The following is a 21029-nucleotide window of genomic DNA, read 5'->3' on the forward strand; positions in this document are numbered from 1 at the left end:
CATCATTCTTCGTCTTGATCCTCGTGTGTACTGTACTTTTTGTTTCATTTTAACCCCTTAATAGTATGATTGCTGACAGATATTAATCATTTATTTATGATACATGTGTATATATACACATGTTAGATTGAGTCATAAGCAATTGCTGATGCACGTATTGCAAATTCCAAATTATCTACAGTTGCTTATCACTATGTTGGTTACATTGTGTTTAAGTATAAAAGGACTACCTAATAAGATATATAGAGACGTCAATATTATAATCTTGGTCGAAATCTTCAAGAATAAAATTGTGATAATTCCGTAATGATCATCAATAACATCTTGTTGAATGAACAAATATTAGCTCTATGTGACTCATCCTCTATCTTCAATAAGGGAGACTCATAATTTTCCGGAAACTATACTTTCTTTAATCAATGATTCATTTTACGTTTTAGAAACGATTCGTCGTAACAAAATTGTTAAGCGTTTCTAAATATGCGAAATATCTGTTGATAAGTCATAAATTCTTAAATATACGTAATTTATATAAATAACAATATTCGTTGTAAAAACGAATCGATAGTATGGATAACACAATAAAATTTAAATAAACCAAAACATAACGACATATTATGTACGATTTATCGATAAGATGAATCACCCGTGACAGCACGACACGCACGAATTGAAAAAGAGGATAAGCACCATGTAACGTTTAACACGAGTGTTACTTGCAACAAGTATTTATACGCGTCAAAATGAAGTGTGGAGGCATAAAAAAGATTGTGCAAAAAGAACAACAAAGTAGCATACATGGCACGTGAAAATGGTTAAAGTGGCCAGCCGTATTTGGCCCATGATGTTGTGTAAGAAACATACTTTATGGCTCTTTGGTTACTTGGTAACAAGTTCATCAAGGTGATCCTTGCGTGAACTTTAACATGGCCTTTCTCTTGCTTCATCATGCTGGCACCCACATATTGTTAACTGTAGATGGTCTGGCTGATAATTTCTTCAAAGAGCCATGAACTTGAAGTGGTACGTGTAGACTCGCGCGTAGGATCATTCCCGTGCCATTATCGGAATACTAATCGTATTTAATCATTTCAGCCGATAAATTCAGCGTACGTTAATTCATTATAAAATCGACTAAGAGGATCTTCTTTTGCAAATTAGCGATATTTTATTTATAATAGTTACGCAACAACTGCTGATTTTAATTTAAAATGTTTTCCATTTAAATCTAAGAGGCAATAATGAATTTTGTTGTTAAAAAAGTTGTACAACGTTTCGTTTGCATAATTTAGCATAGTCGAGGTGATAGTTTTCAGAAGAGAGAATTGCAAATGAAACCCACGATGTTCGATCTAAGGAATTAGAAATGTAAACGTTAGTATCTTAATTATAAATTTGTTGTTTAGAAAGCAATGAAAATTGAAGATGTTAATGCCACTTCTTCCGGAGATGTTTTGGTTTGGGAAAGTTTCGACACACTACATAGATGAACTAGTTTCGTAACATGAAAATTTCTACTACAGACGTTCGGGATTATCGGGATTACATAGAAAAGACACTTAGCAACTTTAATAATACTTTCACGGCTAAGAAGAGGGGAAACAGCAACACAATGTACAGTAAAAGTTCTTTATTTCAGATAAAAGTTGTTAGCAATTATTAGAATTAAACGCAGAAGACTGCTTAACAACTTTGATAATCCTTTCAATCGTGCAAAGAAAGAAAAGAAGAGAAAGAAATACCAAATTGGAATACCATTCTACATTCTATCGTAAAGAACGAAGAGCACCAAACGTTTATTCCGTTTAAATGGGTATACAGTAGAACTTAGAACAGTTTACATAAATGGAATTCATAAAAGATCGCCAATTCTCCCAACTAGCTATTACTTTTTGATCGCATAATAGGAACTCAGATCCAGATAAGTGGATTGAATCGATAAAAGTTCAGATAATCCCTCATTACCTACGTTCCAATAAACGAAGTTCCCATAAATGGAATGTTCTACCGTAAAAGAAAAGTCGTAATACGTAAACGAAATAAATGACGGTTAATGAAATTTCATTGACGCGGGTACAAAAGCGACCTGTGATTCACCGTGAAAATCTCGCCGGGGCCGATCTCAGGTAAACGTCTTTTTTTCTTCGTCGATATCATAATGGGTTGAGAAACGGCTACCGTTCGACTCGAAAGGGAACTTGCCGGAACGAGACGTGCCGCTGATCGTGCGTGTTTGCATGTCTGCCACCGCATCATCGTGACAACAGTTACACATTAGCGATGGAATCAAGTTTAATATGTACTTATAAATCCAAGTCATATTCAATATGACTCTCTTCGTAAGGTTCGAATATTACTCATAGCGTAAACGGTTCGTTCATTGTCCTGGCAAAGTATTCGATCTTCACGAGAGATGTGTTCGAACCATGGAACGAGTACCTGCGAGTTTTGAAAATCTAGTTATAATTACTTTGATATTAAAACGAGTAGATATTTCTTCAAGTAAGAAGAAGACTCGCGTGACGAACTTACGAAACAGTATTAACATAAAATTATGTAAATCATGCATGAAAATTACAATAGAGGATTTCAATAATGATCAAGAAAAATGATCGTAAGAGAGGAGACTCGTAAAGTCTCGAACCTATTCCATCAGTGTTCGAATCTACTTGCAGCTAGTCTTTTCATTTCTCAAAGTACTCATACAGAACACGAATCTGTCGTGTTCACGTTCGAATTTACTTGAAAGTACTGCTTCTTTTCTTTTCTTTCTTTTTTCTCGAAATACTTATAAAGGATCTGGGATCTGGTCAGCCAATGTTCGACATACTTGTAACGTACTTAAGTCCATCACTACTACATATTCGTATATACGACAGTATATACAAACGCAAACCTTGATGCATTAACCAGTGTCCTTGAGACGGGAGGCCACCACCTCTCTTCTGCAAGCGGGCGCTTTGCCGCGGGCACAGATCGGACTGTGTAGCCTTGTCCGGGTGCGAATCGGCGTATCGTTTGCTCGGGGCAAGCCGCTCTTCGCTCGATTGGCGTCTTCTCTCTTATCAACGTTCCTACGGCTTCACGGTTTGGCCCCTAAGGCGTTCCATCGGCCAAAGACATTTAGAGTTACCTGTAACTAAGTGTAATGTTGCTTTAATTAATGTGGCTGCCTACGAGTCCATAGTAGGTGGTCTGAGCGATACCGCTAGTAAAGAAAGCAGCGGGTATTGCGGCCCATCTTGGTATGAACATGAAACGCTCTCTAGGGATTTGGCACGACTGGTGGAGAGGTTTTCGTCGTTTTGGAACCCGCGTAAGTTTTTTTGCAAGGAATTAGGTAGTGGTAGGAGAAATTACAAATTCGTTGAATGGATAAACTGTTATTTGTAGCATTTATAATTGATCCTTTCGAGAAAAGTGTAAATAAATTAGATGATACCGTGATATTAAACATTTCAGAGTGCTCCGATAGAGGGAAGATTAAGTTTTATTGCTCTGGGGCGTCATTTCATTGTTATGCGAAGAATTTGAATTTTTGTAACGGGAAAGAGTTGCGATTTTGTTAATTATTTTTTTTTTTTTTTTTTTAGCATTTAAAATTAATTCCATCGTGAAAATTACGAGTGATTGAGTAGAAGTTGTCTAATGGCACGAAGAGTATCTTAGTTTCTTAATTGAAGAGAAAAAGATAACTGCTTAAGATGTAAGTAATTTTTAATGTACAAATTTATGTCTATAACTAGAAGAATGTTTACTCGTAAAAATTTAACTTACTATATTACGTGAAGTTTTGTCTCTATTCTGTTGTTTATAGTATATGTATGGTTAAAAATATATGTTCTGTACTCGTGTATAATATATGCCTAGAAATATATTTTTCGCATTCTCAAGCTCTACAACATAAACTAGCTTCACAATTTTTATCTCAAGTAGGTAATAAGTACAAATTCAATTCAATTGCTTTTGGACTTTCCCTATTTACATGCTTGTCACTGTATATCGTATATACTTCGCTTAGCAAACGAAGAGTTTGCAGCACGTGGAGGCGGACAGGATCTTCTTCTCTTTCCTTTCCTCGTTGCTCGCAAGCCATACGGGAAATAGGCACAAAGGATCGAGCAGAAAAGGCGGCGGAACGACCGCGTAGGCACCGGTTCGCTCCTTATACGAGTGACACAGAGGAGCGCGCAAGCCGCGCCCGGCTAGGGCATTATTATGCGAATGATTACCGTGCTTCGAGGCTAGGGGAGAATCGCTTTGCCTTGTCCAGGGACTTATTTCCTAGGGTGAAAAGAAAAGCCACGTGATAAGCATCGGTGGCTCGTGAATCACACCACGTGATCCACGGGTTCTCTTTCGCGATAAAGTCGCTTTCTTTCTCGGCCACGATCGCGTGTATCATCTCTTTTCGTGTTGCCTTCTTAAGAGCTGCATTTAATGGTATTAAGATGTTTGCTCTGGGCGCGGTGTAAGTCGGCCTGCGACCGGAAAGAAGCTGGCTCGTCGGTAAAAAGCTGGGAGAAAGTGTGCCGTGAATATACTGGTATAAACGTTCAGGCGGAACGGCTGTAAAGCTCCTTCGTTCTTGAAATTCGAAACCTTGTTGTTGGATGTTGTATCTAACGATAAGCATTGCTTGTTAGATGAGCACTACGTACCACATACGTACTTCGTCGCTCCAAGGTGTTAAATTTCGTTCTGATTATCTTGGCTAGACGTTCGTGATGATCGTCATACAGTCATCACGATTCTTAAGACGGGAACACTGGAAACTAAAGTTTGCTTTTTGTGAATAGGTGTTTTGTGCGACATCGTCTTCGTTTTGTTAAATGGTTACTTAAAGTTTTGTTAATGTTTAGGCATGGCATTTTTGTAAGTGTGTGTTAAGAAAGATGACATGATTTGAAAAAGGGTTTTGTCTTAGAATAAGTTGAAATATTGTTACGGATAATTTATAAAGTGTTTGAAAAGTGAAAGAATTTTTCTATATGAAGAAATTTCTTTTTAGAAGACTTAAATAGTTTGTTTTTAAATAGATAAAGTTTTAAATTTGTTCAACACGTTTTACGGGTTTTTGCAATTTATCCTCCACGACGACATCCGCAAAGTAGTTTAAAGTATTTACATTATTATATACGTATATGCTTCTTTTAATTAATAATTAATACATATTAGTATCTCGTTCATAATCATATTGTATTTACATAACAATTTTTTCTTGTTTCGATACAATAAATGCATATTGATAAGTCTATTTCATTATTTGTACCTTACTAATATTTGTCAACATATTTCCAATCGTTAGGTCGTTTGAAAGAAACATTCAGAAATTCATTTTTTTTTTTTTATAAAAAACAAACAAAAGAATTGACCAATCACTTTAACCTAATAATTTCATCTATCGGACATCTTTAAACAAATCAAGGCTGCTAGTATCAAATCCGCTACTAAAACTACTAAAAAATGCTTTCTGCCCAAATATACGATTCAAAGGCGAATGTTGTCAGCGCTATTTCTGATATTCAATGCCCTACGTACAATTGTACGACATAGAGAACCTGCTCTTGGGCTCTTTATTATTTCATTAAAATCCATGACGCCTGAAAAGGCGTTGCTCGTTAATACACCCTCTGAGCGCACGTGCTGAAAATAAACCGTCCTTAAGTGGAACAATAGATTCCTCGCACCTGAGGTTGGACGATAGAGCAAATCGTCGCGGGTGAAAACGATAATGGCAAGTTTATCCAAAGATCATTCGGAAAGATCGCGTTGTCTGTGGGTTGCTCGTAAATTCCGGCGAATCGGTCGGATATCTCGATCAGTAATGGCCTTCTTTGCCGCGTGACTCGTCGAGGAAGAGGTCACTTTGTTCCTTTAAAGTTTAAAGTTTAAAGTTTAAAGCATCCGCCACATTATGACCTAACTTCGCATCGTTTTATTCGTTCCTGATCGCCGTTTTCAAGTCAAAAATCGCTTAACGAGAACGGTTTAAGAAATGGTGCGATTTTTGTTAAATTTTGTATTTCTTTACGTTATAAAATATGTAATTAAAGCGCGTGTAATATTCAAATTTGTGTAAATTTCATATGTAATAAAAGTAAAAGATAATTTTTATTATATACACATACACACGCCACTAAGCTACTTCATTGTTTATATCTGAAATATAACATAAAGGAATTAATTTTATTCTATGCCCAGATTAAGTAAATTGTTTACAAATATAATCCGAATTATCAATATTGCGCTTGAGTCGTAAACAATATGGGATTATTTTGCAATATAACAACATTTGCTTTTAGAATTATTTTAATATTATTCACTTTAGAATAATATGTGTCTGAAATTGTGTATGAAAAAAATTGCGAAGAAATATCTGCATTTTTGATGTGATTGGCGATATTGATATAATCAGAAATTATTTGAAATATTATTGTTTGAAAATCAGCTTTTAATTAATTTTAAGATTAAGAGCATTGAATGATATTGGTATAGTTATAAGAATAACATTCCTACAGTAGAAAGAAATTGAGCTGTATATAGAGAAATCAAAATCGTTTGAAGGAGATTTGAATTTATTTTTGGAACATTCATTAGCCTGGAATGTTCATTGTGAGAAACTTTCGAACTTCAACCCGAATCTAGTGTGTAAGAAAGATTAACAGGAACTGTAAAGTAACAGGAACTGTAAAGTAACGTGTAACCTTCATAAAGCAATTGTTTGGAAAATCCCTAAACCTATCCCTAAATCCAAGTGCTGGGCAATTCTTAATTCCTAGGTTTATTTATAAAGTAAATAACTTTATTGATCTATACCTGCGTTACTGTCTAGAATGTTCTAATCTTACCTTCTGTCACTACCCGGATCCCATTCATTTTAGATTTTAGAACCGCCCAACAACCAATGACGGAACTATCTTTCCAAGTGCAATATTCGTATATTCTGCTAACGTCTTTACCGAACAGTCTTTGCCTGAGCAAGAAGGTAAACGCACATGTCTGAATACGACTATATGTGTGTTACTATCACCAAAGTATCTGTAGCATTTTCTTTTATTTTTTTTCAAAGAACGAACTGTGCTTTAATATTAAACTGTGTGTGATTTAATATTTAATATTTGTGCTACGATTTAAGTTTATCAATGTGATTTAAGTGTTGAATGCAACAGAAATCGACACGGTGAAAGAATTGATCGTTGGAGAAGACGAAGTTTGAAATAGGTTTTTTAAAAATTTGTTACTTATAATAATTATATAATATATAATAACAATATATCATAACGTCATATATAGTAACATTATATAATAATATATTATAGAACATATAATTCTTATATGCTTAATTCCTTTCTACAATACCATTGTTATTTGCAATATTGCATCTAAATTAAGAAGATCTCTCGTTTAAACTTCTTTAATATAATTTTAGTCGATTTCAATTATTTTGATCTTTATTATTCTTATATATTTGAATTTAGCAATAATGAATTTGAAACCAAAGTTTGGAGTGCATAATGATTAATAAAAAGTATTAAATATTATCTAACGAAATACACGAGTTATTTATTTGTCATAAATTAAATATAGAAAAATAATATGACAGTATTTTTAATAAATTCTTTAATGTTGTTGCAGGTAAAATACATTTCGTTTCATGAAAGTTACGGTTCCATTTGTACCTACAGTTCAATGTGTTAATGTCCTACCGTAGATATATGTTTGCGCGTGGAGTTGTGAGTACACATAGTGATTATTTTATTTCATTTCTTACATCCTATTTCACTAATTTTACCATTATTTTTGATGTTACGTGCGATTGTTGGTTTTCGTACGATGGTTGGTATTAAACACTTTTTGATTTAAGTAGCACGGTGAATTAGGAAGATAGGAACAGTTTTCATAATATATTTTTCATAATAATTTTTCTGACTATAAGGAAAGAACGCTTATTTTAAAAACACTAGGGACTATTTCACCTTATCAATTTAGTTATAATTACTTAGTTACTTATAACTACGACTAGATCAAGTATATAATTATTCGCTCGTCTTAGGAATGGATCAACGTTGAATCCTAAGCAGGCGAAAATAATTTTAACGCGTAGAACAAAACGTAAATTCTAATATAAAGTACTTAAATTGAAGCTATATATTATTTTGAAATATTTATCATAAATAAAAATTTGGCTAATTGACGATCAAGAAATAATATCCGTATCTTTAAATATTTACGATGTTCATAAAGCAATTAGCATATGTGAGAGAAGCATCCCAATAGACATATAAATAACACGTCACTTTTAATTCTTAAATTTCATTCTAAAAACATAGGAATATAAGGTATAAAAAATGTGGTAGAAAAAGGTCGGTAAAAGGTATATAAAGATACCTGCAGTAACTGTAAACGGTATATTTACTAATTGATCATTAACAATACCTTATTCCATTACCATCGAGTAGATTTCTAAATTTTAGACAACGTAAGGTAAAGAAAAAATGTATAAACTGAAAATTGTTATATTCGTGCAATTTGCAAGGCGACATTAGTTCCTCGAGGGATAACTCTAAGTTGGCAAGGCAGATAGAGCCGTTGGGTTTATTGACGGGTTTAATAACGGCAAAAGGAAGCGGCACTGTCTGTCGAGCCTGGAATGAATCATCGTTGACGAGTAAAGGTGGGATTCGTTTCCTCAACTGGGACGCATTATGCTTCCAGGAAAATTACAACATACACTAAAGGCTATTAAATGCTGCAATCAGTTGCCCGCACTGGGAAAAGTCTGACGTTGTGCAACCGCTGATATCTCGCTGGCCACTTGCTCACAAATTTTCTCACAAAATTTAGGAAACTGCAAAATTAATGATTTCCTCCGTTCTCTTGTACAATAAGTCACTAACTAATAATAGTGATGAATTTCCAAAATATAGAATTGCAACTTGTAGAATTCTATTGTTTTAACAAGTAGCGTTTACAATAGTTTTATAAATTACAAATACTAATGACGTTGGTGATTTAATTCGTAACTCGTAAAAGTTGTTTCTGCAACAGAATTATCTGTCATTTATTTACCAAATGTACGTGAGCAGCATATACTCAGTTTATTAATAAATATGGAAATTATATACAAATTCGAAAACAATTTTTATGGAACTTAAAATACATTTTAGATGCATTTCTCATCTCATTTGGTATAAATAATAAAATATAATACGATTATGCAAATTTTATTGTAAATTGCTAAATGTAACTACGATTACGTTCCGGTTTATGGGACAAAATGCGACATTACTAAAAATTGAATGAAAATATGAAAGTTAAATATAATATTCAATTAAAATGTAAAGGCAAATGATTTAATCTTATAAAGATATTGATATAGCAATAGAATGCAAAATTGGATAAGATATTAAAATCGTTTCATATTACCAATAAATTAACGCATATCAATAAATTAACGTATTGGATTAACTTCAGAAAATCAATCTAACATTCGTTATTTAGAAAGTCATCGAAAATTAATCTGACAGTTTTATTCCTAGTGAATAAAACATCAAGTTTGAAGAAACTTTACATATATACGTTTCACCCCGGATGCGGGCAATCGTTGCATGTTTTTTGTCGCAATAAAAATTAGAGGAATTTCACAGTGTGGAATAGCTTCTGTACCGAACAGTAGAACGATTTTCTAATGTTTCTTTCATGGGTTGTGGAAGAGTTACGGTATAGAGGAACGGGAATGCAACGTAAAAATATAACCGGTATAAATCATGACTTCCGAGATTTCTCGACGGTGCTCTTCCTCTTTGTTGAGACGTGGATCGAATGCAAAATCGCTGACCATTTATTGTCCATATTTCTCCCTAAGAGAGCGCAACGATGATAGTATGTCTTCACGTGCGTTATTCGTTTAGAATGTCTTATCGTTTATTTGAGTCCACTACCCGTTTTCAACATGAACAATTTAATTATTGAACTATAACATTTCAAGAGTGACGTTAAATGATCTTATTCTATGTTCGGTAATTACATGAAACTCCTAAGCATGTTGTAAATGGTTAAATGTCAATTGAGTGACGTACACTTATCGAACGTCAATGAAACATTTGAATATTGGTAATTTGGAGTTTTATTTTCTCGTTGCCAATTATCGGAGTGTAATATTTCAAGAGAAACGTTAAAATGATTTTTCCTTTGTAGTATGAATATAATTAACAGCAATATGGCATTCCTACCTTAATTGGATACAAATTTATTGACATACTTATACTATACTTATACTACTAAGTATACTTATACTATAATTAAATGATACATATTGTATTTGAAACTGAAAATTACAATAGATAATTATAGGAATGCAGACAGGAACTTCTCGTTCCAACAATATAACGATTCTCAATTACAACTAAATTACTAGTTTCGAGTTAATAAAATTTGAAGCATTGTGTTAACTGCTTTAATGTGTCGATCGAAGTTAAATTTAAGATATTATTTCCGCATTTCGCTATTAGAATCTGATATTTTCGTTTGAAGCTAGCACTGCAATATAAAGCTTATTAGAAATTTAATTTGTATGTAAATGCACGCTAAAGAAATTATCGGAAATAATTGTGAATATCAGTAGAAATCTGTGAATGTTCATTTGAACAGAAATTAAATCTCTTTGCCATCAAAGATTCGATCAATCGATAAACCGTTCAAATATCTAATCAGTGAAACATTAAAAATTAATTTATTTTCTATTTTTTAATTCCTTTTGTTTTCTCTGTACAAAATAAAAATCTAGTACTACCTCTAAACGAAATTAAAAACCATAATAGCTGAAATTTACTGTATTCAGAAGATTAGAACGATGAAATTGATGCAACATTACGGTGCTGAATTTCAAGGAGACGAGCGAACGATTATGCATTTAATTGGGTCAATTATCTGTAATTAATGCAGAAATAATCCGTGGAATCTTCACAGATTATGCAACCTGTTTATTACTATAGTCCGATACTAATTTCAAACTATCAGTTTCATCTGCAACGCATCACAAACATATTGCGTATTTTTATTTCATTTTACGATTGCAATACTGACATTGCTTGACGTTCTGCTTTAATAGATTGACAAATGATTATGTCGTCCACAGATAGAAATATAAGATAATTAAATTTGAAAAAACTGCGGTGATCAAATCAAATTTTTAATACGTATATATTTATCCATGATCTATCTCAGAATACGTAGGTACATAAATTGACTAAAAATTATGTAATATAAGTAATTAAGCGACAAGACAAGATTTTCAGATATACTTGTACTAAATATTTTGTAACTTTCATACTTCGGATTTGTTTCAGGCTTTGCCAATCCAATCATGATAGTCGAATATCATGAAAATGTTAATGAAATTTCAAAATGTTTCACATAACGCATCTAATATATTCATAAGAGAAGTCTACGAGTATTCGAGTAGTTTCGTGACCCTGTGTAATTTTATGCAAGTTTCATGCGAGATCGTGACAATTATTTCAATTGCCTGTTCAGGGTTGTCGTTAGTAACAATCGAGCGAAACAAAAGAGCGTAGCACGAATTTGCAGGAAAATTGCTAGGGAGATTAATGAGCGGCGCGCGTTGCCATGTGAAGGCAGACAGAAACAGGAGATCAGGAAATCCTTGCTTTTGCAGACCAGGCTAAGCAGCTATACTCTCATTTCGAAGCGCGCGTGACAGGTTAGAGTAGACGATGTCCGTCTCTACTCTCCCCTCGACCCACCCCGTTTTCCTTTTCCAGCGATCTGACACTGAACTCGATCGTTGATCTCATTCAGGGTCGAGTGTTCCTCAAGTTCCTTGAGTTACGTTCCGTGTTCTTGTTGCTCATCGTTTCTCTCCGCCATCTAGCGCCTGCTATTGTCCGTGAACATTCTTCTTGATCGAATGCCTATTTCTGATACGGCCCAGCATCGATCCAAGCAATTTCAAGAAAATAGATTTTATATTGTTCCCAGAACGAGCACCTTCTCTCATATTCCTTATTTGTTCACAATATTCTGTACTATTATTCTTTAGACGATCGTATTCTACTCTGATATTTTAATTTTTGTTTAAGGAAATGTTGTATTCCACTCTAATTTTAGTATCCGCGAAACTTGTTTATTTTCCAATTAAGTACTTTTTTTATAACCTTCTACGTTCCATTTTCGTAGTATTTATTATTATTTTTTTTTTTTTTTTATTACGTCGAATAGGACTTACATTTTCATCGCGTGAGAATGGATTGATAGATTGATTATTAAATTTATTTTAAATGATACAGGTAAAATACCCATAAGAATAAAAATAATATGTATTCTCTGATTCCACTAAATATCAAGGTAAGGAAATTATTACGTTATATGAATCTGAATAAAATGGAAGCAGTGATGTCACAAATTCATTCCCATCAGGCGATTCACACCATTATTGACATTTCAAACCTTTTCAATGGTTTCAATGGTACTCTAATGCCCGGAGTGTATCCTATTTTACAAGATACACAAAAGCATGTGATAAAACAGGAAGCGAAGAAAGATAAAAGAAATAAGAGCATAAAGAGTGAAAGTAAATATACTACCGTTGAAAGTAGACTTGATCTTTATAGCTCGTAAAACTAAACTCTTTATGTTAAACCTTTGGAATCGATTTTCTTGGAATATTCTTGGAATATATATATAAATATATGGGTTAATATGTTGTTACGATATATTAATAAATCATTATACAATCTGATTTTACTTGAATTATATATATAAATAGTAAGTTATATATACTTTTCTTTGAACTAATTTCTCACTTGTATTCCAAAAATAACTTTCAACGCTAATTTTACTTCATATTAAGATGAAATAAAATTATTTTAGTTTCCAAATAAATAATAAATAAATATATAGGATACAAGAACAATATTTTACTTACTATAGGATTTATCGATGTTGAATGATATCGCATATATGTTAGAGAAAGCTAACGAATAATAACTTAATAGCAATATGAAATAGCTGTAATTTCTTCTGAACAAAACCAATAACTCAGGTTACTCAACGATTTAGAGTTCAAACGTTTAAAAAATGTAAGGATTGATTAATTAACACATTACATGGAAAGCCAATGGAAATGTCGTTAGAGCGGAAGTTGCACATCACTTGCCTACCATCAACGTTGCCGTCCTACTGCCTTTTCGAACCTTATGAGATTCACAATAGTACAGTGATTCTCAATCATTTCCTCATCGATACTTTCCAATCATTCAAGAAACCTGTTTATGAAAATTATAGTTTGTGCGTCGTGTGATTCTACACCTGACTTTCAATTCGTAAATTAATTTTAAATCCTGTTGCTTTTCCCTGAACGTACCAATTTATGCCGTATTATCGAGCCAATATAATAATCCTTTTATAAATCACAGTTATTGAAACTAATTTATATATCAAATTACGCACACGGTTCGATTAATCTCATAAGTGGAAGGATCTTTATTGTCACTTTAATCGTTTTGATATTATATGGCGGTAAAAATGCATAATTATTGAATATGTATGTATATAAATACAGTTTTGATTCCTGTATTATAGATATTATATTAATCCGCGCTGAAACATTCCCACGTTTCTTTATCGCTTTATATCTACTCGTGTAGAATATAGCATTTTCTATGACTATCAATTAACTTTGCTTTTATTATGCTTGGAATTGTCTTTTAGTTAAACATGAGAACTTTCATAGGATTTCCTGTAATATACAAAAATTATAATATTTATAACAATAGCAAGCTTTTTATGGCAATATTACGCGACGTATAATCGTTATACGATAATAATAAATGATAATATTAGAATTTAATCTTATTCATAGTTACCTCAAATTAAAAATATTGTGTCTTATACCATTTTTCCTTTAATTGTTATTGTACGAGAACTATTTTTGGACATATAAATAAAATATATATAGAATTTATTTTTAGAAGTGTTTTGAAGAGTTATATAATAAAATTCATTAGATTCTAGATTTTCTCATATGTTTCTTTTTATTATTTCTTCTCACGTATTAATATATCTTAAATCGAAATAATTTGAAGAAAAGTTCCGACGATACCGGATCAGATTGTTGTTAGTTTATTATTTCAGCAAATATCTCAGGGCCTTTTCACACAATGAAATTATTAACTATCACTTACTAGGGTTGTATAAGATTGCGAGTAAAAAAATCTCCGTTAGCAACAGAAATATTTGGCTACACCTCCGTAGCCGGCTCACTCTATAATATAATTCTATCTTTGATACAATCTACGAATTACTGCAACGCTCTTATTAAACGCAGTTGCGCTCGCTCGCGATATTAGTAATACTTCAGTGCTGTCTGATACTAATTAGCAAGCGGTGCATTTATTTCTCAAGACGAGTTAACGCGTTTCATGTGGGAGATATTTCCTCGATATTGAATCCGCTGAATAAATCTGGGCAAACGTTTACATTACACGAAAACAATAAAATAGTGTACCTAATTATATTGGATGATTCTCTGTATAGTGGCAATTTAGTTTGAGATACAGTAGGATTATATTTACTTGGACTAGCTGAGATAAATAATACTACAGATTATATACATATAATTATAAACATATTGACATAATTATACAGTAACTATAAATATATTTTAATCGCTAAAAATTATCGTTTTTATCAAGTACATTTATTGCGAAAATTTATCAATGAAAAATTCGAGTTCCTTTATTTAATTAGTTAACAGCGTTTGACGTATATACTCCTCGTCGCTTGTATTTATTTACGCACTTCATGATCTAATCCCATGAGATTTTTAAAACCAAATCTCGCAGTTAACTGATTAAAGAAATACCAAATTGTTTTTAAGATAAATTATTAGTAATAAAATGGATATATTCGAACGGAATATGAGAGACAGAAAATTCGTGCACTTTTAGCGTTAGACTTCGATAGATAGCAATCTCTCGGATAAAATAAATTTCGAATCATAGAACGAAAAAAAATTATGAGAAAGTATAAGATGCTGTTGCGAAACTGCGTTATACATTTAGCAATATGATTATACGGTAGAGTAAAACGGTGTTTCCAGTAGTAATTTATCTATCCCCAATATGTGGACGTGAAACAATTGTACAGGCAGTTTCTTTAATGAATAGTCAGCGTGTCTATTACACGGTAATTGCCGAGTAGTAATGCAATAATAGTTTAATCACAGCCCTTCAATGTTTGCTTAAAATAAGGTTTCACTTCAGTGAAAGTTTGCTGACCTTTTCTCTGTCGTACTAGTCAACGTGCAACGTGTAATCGAACAATTATTTCGAGTATTTTATCTCGTTTTGAGATTCAACTGTGTAATGATCGGTTAGCCGAGACATGCTTTGCTCTTATTCACTTAAACAGGAGAAAAAGTTTTCCTTCGGATAGTGATCCTGATCGGTTTCTTCTGGTCTGATTTTTCAGTCTTCCAGTTGAAAATCGCAGTTTAGTTTAAATAGTTTCTCCTCTCGTTAATCTACGCTCGATGATTTGGTGCATGTAGGTATTTGTTGGTTTGCAAGTAAAATAAGTAGCTATGTTTAGTAATGCACGATAATGCATACGTATATTGTGTTGTGTAACGTTTCTACGTTTAAACAGCTACCCACTTGATTCTTCGTAAGCGAAACGGAAAAAGAATTGTAACGCGTTGAGTACGATGAAGAAAATAATTAATTATTCCTCGATAAGGTGGATTTTGTTTTAACAATTTTTCGTTCCCATTTGAAAATTGCCAATTAATAATGTTTACTAATTAAAAATAATTTATCAAGAAACAGGTAAAACATAGAACTTTTTCTGTGAAAGCTTTATATGTACATCATTTAATGTATGCTTCTATAGAACTGCTTATATGATACTGCTGATGTGTATAATATTAAAAGATATTAACCTACATTTATGATTGATGTCGTATGCTATAATTTATATTAACATTACAGTTTATGTTATGTAATTACACGGTAATGTTTATTATGTAGGCACTAAAGTAGTCTAGACTCATTCTAAATTATCCTAATCCATAAAAAGATAATATTTAGATGATTTAACAGAAGCAATTAATTTTTCTATGAAAGATATCAATTAATTATTAGCAACGATTGTAAATAAATTACTGTTGCACATATATGAAACAAATATATAAAAAAAGAATTCAGAACAAATCAACAAAATCATTATTTTCGATCGAAACTAACAATTCTGTCTACTCAAATCAAAAGATAAATTGCAACACAAGTGGATCACTTTATTTTCCCATAACAAAGGGAAACTACAAAGTTGAAAATAAATTGATCAAAACCAACAATTCTATCTACTTAAATCAAACGATAAATTGCAACACAAGTGGATCGCTTTATTTTCCCATAACAAAGAGAAAACTACAAAGTTGAAAAAAAATTGATCAAAACGCTACTTTCTAGCCTTACTTTCCAATTCGACTTTGCACAGCAACTTCTCTTCAAAGATCCAGCAGTTGAATGACATTTTGAATCTCTATTAATCGAGGCACACTTCGCGAAAGAGGATACACCGTGTTTTTTCCATGGCTACCGAAAAGGAGCGCGCTCAACGAGCATTGTACCGCCACGTTTCTTCTCGGTTGTTCCTCGCTCATTACGGGAATTATTACAAGGGGCACTTTGACACAAAAGCCCCGTTTTCTCTTACTTTCCTGCTTTACCGCTTGACTAGTCGTGTCATGCATTACGATGCTCGAACATCGGCGGAAACGCTTGGCACGCACACTTAGGCGGCTCTTTTAGAAAGAGCAGATGACACGGAAGGGATTTGTCGCATTCGCGCGACATTCACGTTTTATACAGTGCCGCACAAAATGATAGGACACCTTGTACAGGCTATCCGGTAAATCGTAGAACGAGAAATCTGTACAACACCGTATACTTAAGATTCTAAGTTTACAGCTTTTTAAGGAGGAAGTTTTATACCACGGTTTATATTAAATCGTAGTATGAGAAATCTGTACGAAACCGTATATTTAATCATGTTACGTTCTTTTAGTCAATTTTGACTCGTATTTTTTTTAATATTAAAATGTAAAAGTGCCTCAAGTTTGAGCACAATATGATAGAACCGTTATCAATACGTGGGATTTCTTGTTTTAATTTTATTTCAGAGATTTCCTTAAGACATTAAAAGTCTTCTTATTCGTAGAAATGAGAGAAAGATTTTTTAATTTATTAACGACAAATGTTTTATACAGTACGACAAATACGCTTATTTCTACGTCTACAGCTTCTTAATTTATGAAACAAATAATACAATCAAAATTGCATTCATGGAATGCCTTCCATAAAGAACATGAAATAACAAAAGTAGAATTCGAAATTCAAACAAAATACTCAATTTAACGACGAAACAAAATCTCTTTTTCTTTCGATCATGGCCCATGGATTAGGTAAAACCACGTGTCTACATGCACTGTTATCCGTACCACGATTTTCAATCCGCATGCTGGTGCACCGCAAGAATTTTTGAAACGTACAATACCTATTTAGTCAGGAGCATTGACCTCTTTTCCCTTAGACTGTCGCATAAAAGCAACATTAGCCATCCGGTGTGAATATCCTGTCTTGAACCGAATATATTTTTTGCTGTGTCGCAGAACTTGAATAATTATTTTGTTACTTCTAAAGGTTGAAAATCGCTGCTATAGCCGTATTGCTGTTGATCTAAATTAACAAGGGCAATATCGAACATCATGAAACTCTTCGGCTCTACAGACAGTGCAGTTATTAATCAAAACCATTAACCGCTTATCTTAAATCACAATCTACTGCTCCAACATTTGTATGTTCATAGATAAAAAGCTGGACGCTAACTTCTTCATATTTCAAACTGTATAACGACCACGATAAAACTTACATTGGAAATCAGGCTCGCTTCATTCCCACCATTCAGCCTTATCTGTGCTTCTGAGTCATCGTCCCGATCGAATCCACGAAGGCACCATCAATTTTAATCATGCTTTGCAACGAGAATCGATAACAAAATCACCGATACCATGGTGCAATTTCTGCTCTCGATTCATAATTCGTATCCATTCGAATGAGAATTCTTCGAACGCGTAAACCCCGTGCGTTTTCATTCATCGCGTTGAATCCGCGTTCGAAAATTGCTCGGCTCGACTCGCAGCGGAGAAACGGACGGATATTAGGCCCCAATAACCTGATTCTCGTCGCTTTATTCTCATCGCGCGTACTCGGACACGTTATTTTTCAGCTCTCCCTAGATCCCCTTGGAAAGCATACCGATCACATGTTGCGCGTCGAGTTGACACGAGCATACTCGCGGTGTTCGTGATCTTTATCGACGAATAACGAAAGTAACGATTATTGCCAATAACGAATAAGAAGACGGTGTGAAAATAAAACAATTACAACAAAATTATAGAAATCGTGGAAGCGTTCCAAAGATGACTATAGACACTTTATACTTTATTCGGTTTCTCGAGTGTCTAATTAAAATTAAAAAAAAGATTACTGAATAGTTCGATCCATTCTAAATGCCATTGACCGTACAAGTACATCGTATTGAGATCTAAGAAACTAAACAAAACGAGTGCATAAAATCTCGCATCATGATACCTTATTGTTTTACTTCATTGATTACCTGCTTTCCACGTCAGTGAAAAGTAGGAAAAAATGCATGAAAACGTACCAGAGCGAGAGCGCGAATCAAACAATAAGGATATTAATTAATTCTTCAACGAGTTTCGGAGAAATTTCTGCTAGAATCTTCGCTGCGACCTTTGAAACTGGTATAGAACATGTTCCGCAGTGATCAGAATTAATTAGGCAACTCCAAAGAAGTAAATGTTACTTGCCATTATTTATAGAAATTATAATTGCTCAATCAGATATACTACAAGTTTTTAAGAAATTGCAATATAAAAATTTAGAACGCTATCGGAAATATTTCTTTTATGCACTCTTTCTTGATATTGTAGGTATCTACTAGTGCAATTGAAATAAATCTCGCATAATATTTCATACGCTTTATAGCAAGAAACATGTTTCGAATAAAATATGAATGAGCGAAGCATCAAAGACGATCAATTGCGATCGTTGAATATGACAAATCGACGCGATAATGAATTATAAAGAAAGGAATAGTGTACTGTAAAGGTCTAAACAGATAAGTAGATTTGCAATTTATCAATTTATTTCGATCAGATGAAAGGAATTGGATCGAACAATTAGTTTCTTGTAGAAGGTTGATGCTTTTTACTTTTTGAAGTTGTTACAATAAAATGTTATAAATAAATCCTCTTTCATTCTAGTCAAATATAAAATAGAATTTAACTTTCGAAACAACTTAATAATATGTGTTGCAATATTGTTTCTGAAATATACAATGAAAAATCTACCTGTCCAGAGATTGAAAACCTTTGTACGCCACAGTATATCATTTATATGAAAATCAACGTTAACTCTTAATTAATATCATTCGGCTATTAATACCATAAATAATCTAAAATTAGGATTTTATTTCATTTCATTACTAACCTCTGTATCGAGAATGTAGAATGCGAAGTAAAATTAAAAATCCTAAACTTTTTTCATCCAGCATGAGCCGTCTATAACCTATCGATACTATGAAGGCCAGTGATGTATGTGAGGATAGATTAATCAGTCTGCGAGGGCCTTAAGAAGTCTAACCCAAACCAAAGGTAGAAATTGTACTTTCGAATGCAATAAATTACCCAGATTAGCAGGACGATTTCGCGTGCTCGCGGTGTCGTAGAGCCGTGGCATGTAAGAGATGACAATCGAGTGAAACAGACGGAACACCGAGACACGTCTTACACGCGACAACACCTGTCACGCGTTTTGCGTTTCGTGAGCATGTACGCGATTAACTTCCATCTCTGCTCACGTGTTATTTTCGCTCAAGAAAGTTGACGTTTCTCCTGCATTTGTGTCGTTCCTAGATGCAACTCGTACCCTCGTCCTCACCTGCAGTCATATTGCATCGTCGCAACGTGATTATACTGTCTTCGGAGCTCTAACACCTTGGATTTATTCCTATGTCTCTTAATCCTGCTGCAATCCTTCAATTTATTATATCCCAATCTCGCTTTCGTTTCAACGAAGCAAAAATTCGAGACTGGACATTTAATGTTTTAAGAAAATCTTTGATTCTCCGTAACAATTCCTTTTTATCTTTATTAAACTTAAATAAATTTTCGAAGAGTTTTGCAAAGATCGGGAAAAAGTTAAACTTTGGTTTACTTTATTCGTAATATAATATGCAGTAATACAGTTTGTTGTATAAAATACTTACATATATTATTATTCATTTGCGGTTTCATTGTTGCATTAATGAGAACCCTAATTGAAGAACTTGAATTATGCAAGCACCAGTTATCGAGAAACTCATTTCCGTTGTATTAAATTCTCATTGCTTGGTTCTTCGCTGTTACAGCGGATAACTGGTAGTAATTATTGTTCGAAAGTTCCATATATATACAGGGTGCGTCTGCAATCACGACGCTACAGCCGGAAAGGGAGTGATTCTGTGTGAAAAAGTAATCGAAAACGTAGAATAGAACCTTTTCGTGTGATACCTTGTATTCGAAATGACCATGGTAGACGGGACGACTTTAAATAGAATGAAAAAAGAGATTGAGTTTGATTATGACATAGTTAGGTGCACGCAAGAATATTCAAGGTAAATTTTCTTAAACAATAAGATTCATAGCAAGCAATTTCATTTTATATTTTCGACTTACTTTTTGGCGTAGAGTTTCTTCCCGGTTGTATTGTGATTTTTGAAACCTGTTTCCCAATTTTGAGATTAAAGATATTACTACAAAACAAATATACTTTTTAAAGTCTGTACTTTACCTATTTATCACTGCACTAGTGTGTTTTATTTTCGAATCATTGTACCGACACCGAAAAGCTTATTTAGAGCAATTATTCTTCCTTTCGTAT

At 33.3% G+C, this 21029-nt stretch overlaps 1 protein-coding gene across 2 annotated transcripts in view; it reads left to right on the forward strand.

Annotated features, from left to right (window-relative positions):
- Window positions 1–21029, forward strand: part of jvl (javelin-like) — a 122235-nt gene that overhangs the window by 88511 nt on the left and 12695 nt on the right. The window lies entirely within an intron of this gene.

The sequence above is a fragment of the Bombus vancouverensis genome, chromosome 8 (genome assembly GCF_051014615.1).
Source record: "Bombus vancouverensis nearcticus chromosome 8, iyBomVanc1_principal, whole genome shotgun sequence".
In the NCBI taxonomy this organism is placed as follows: Eukaryota; Metazoa; Arthropoda; class Insecta; order Hymenoptera; family Apidae; genus Bombus; species Bombus vancouverensis.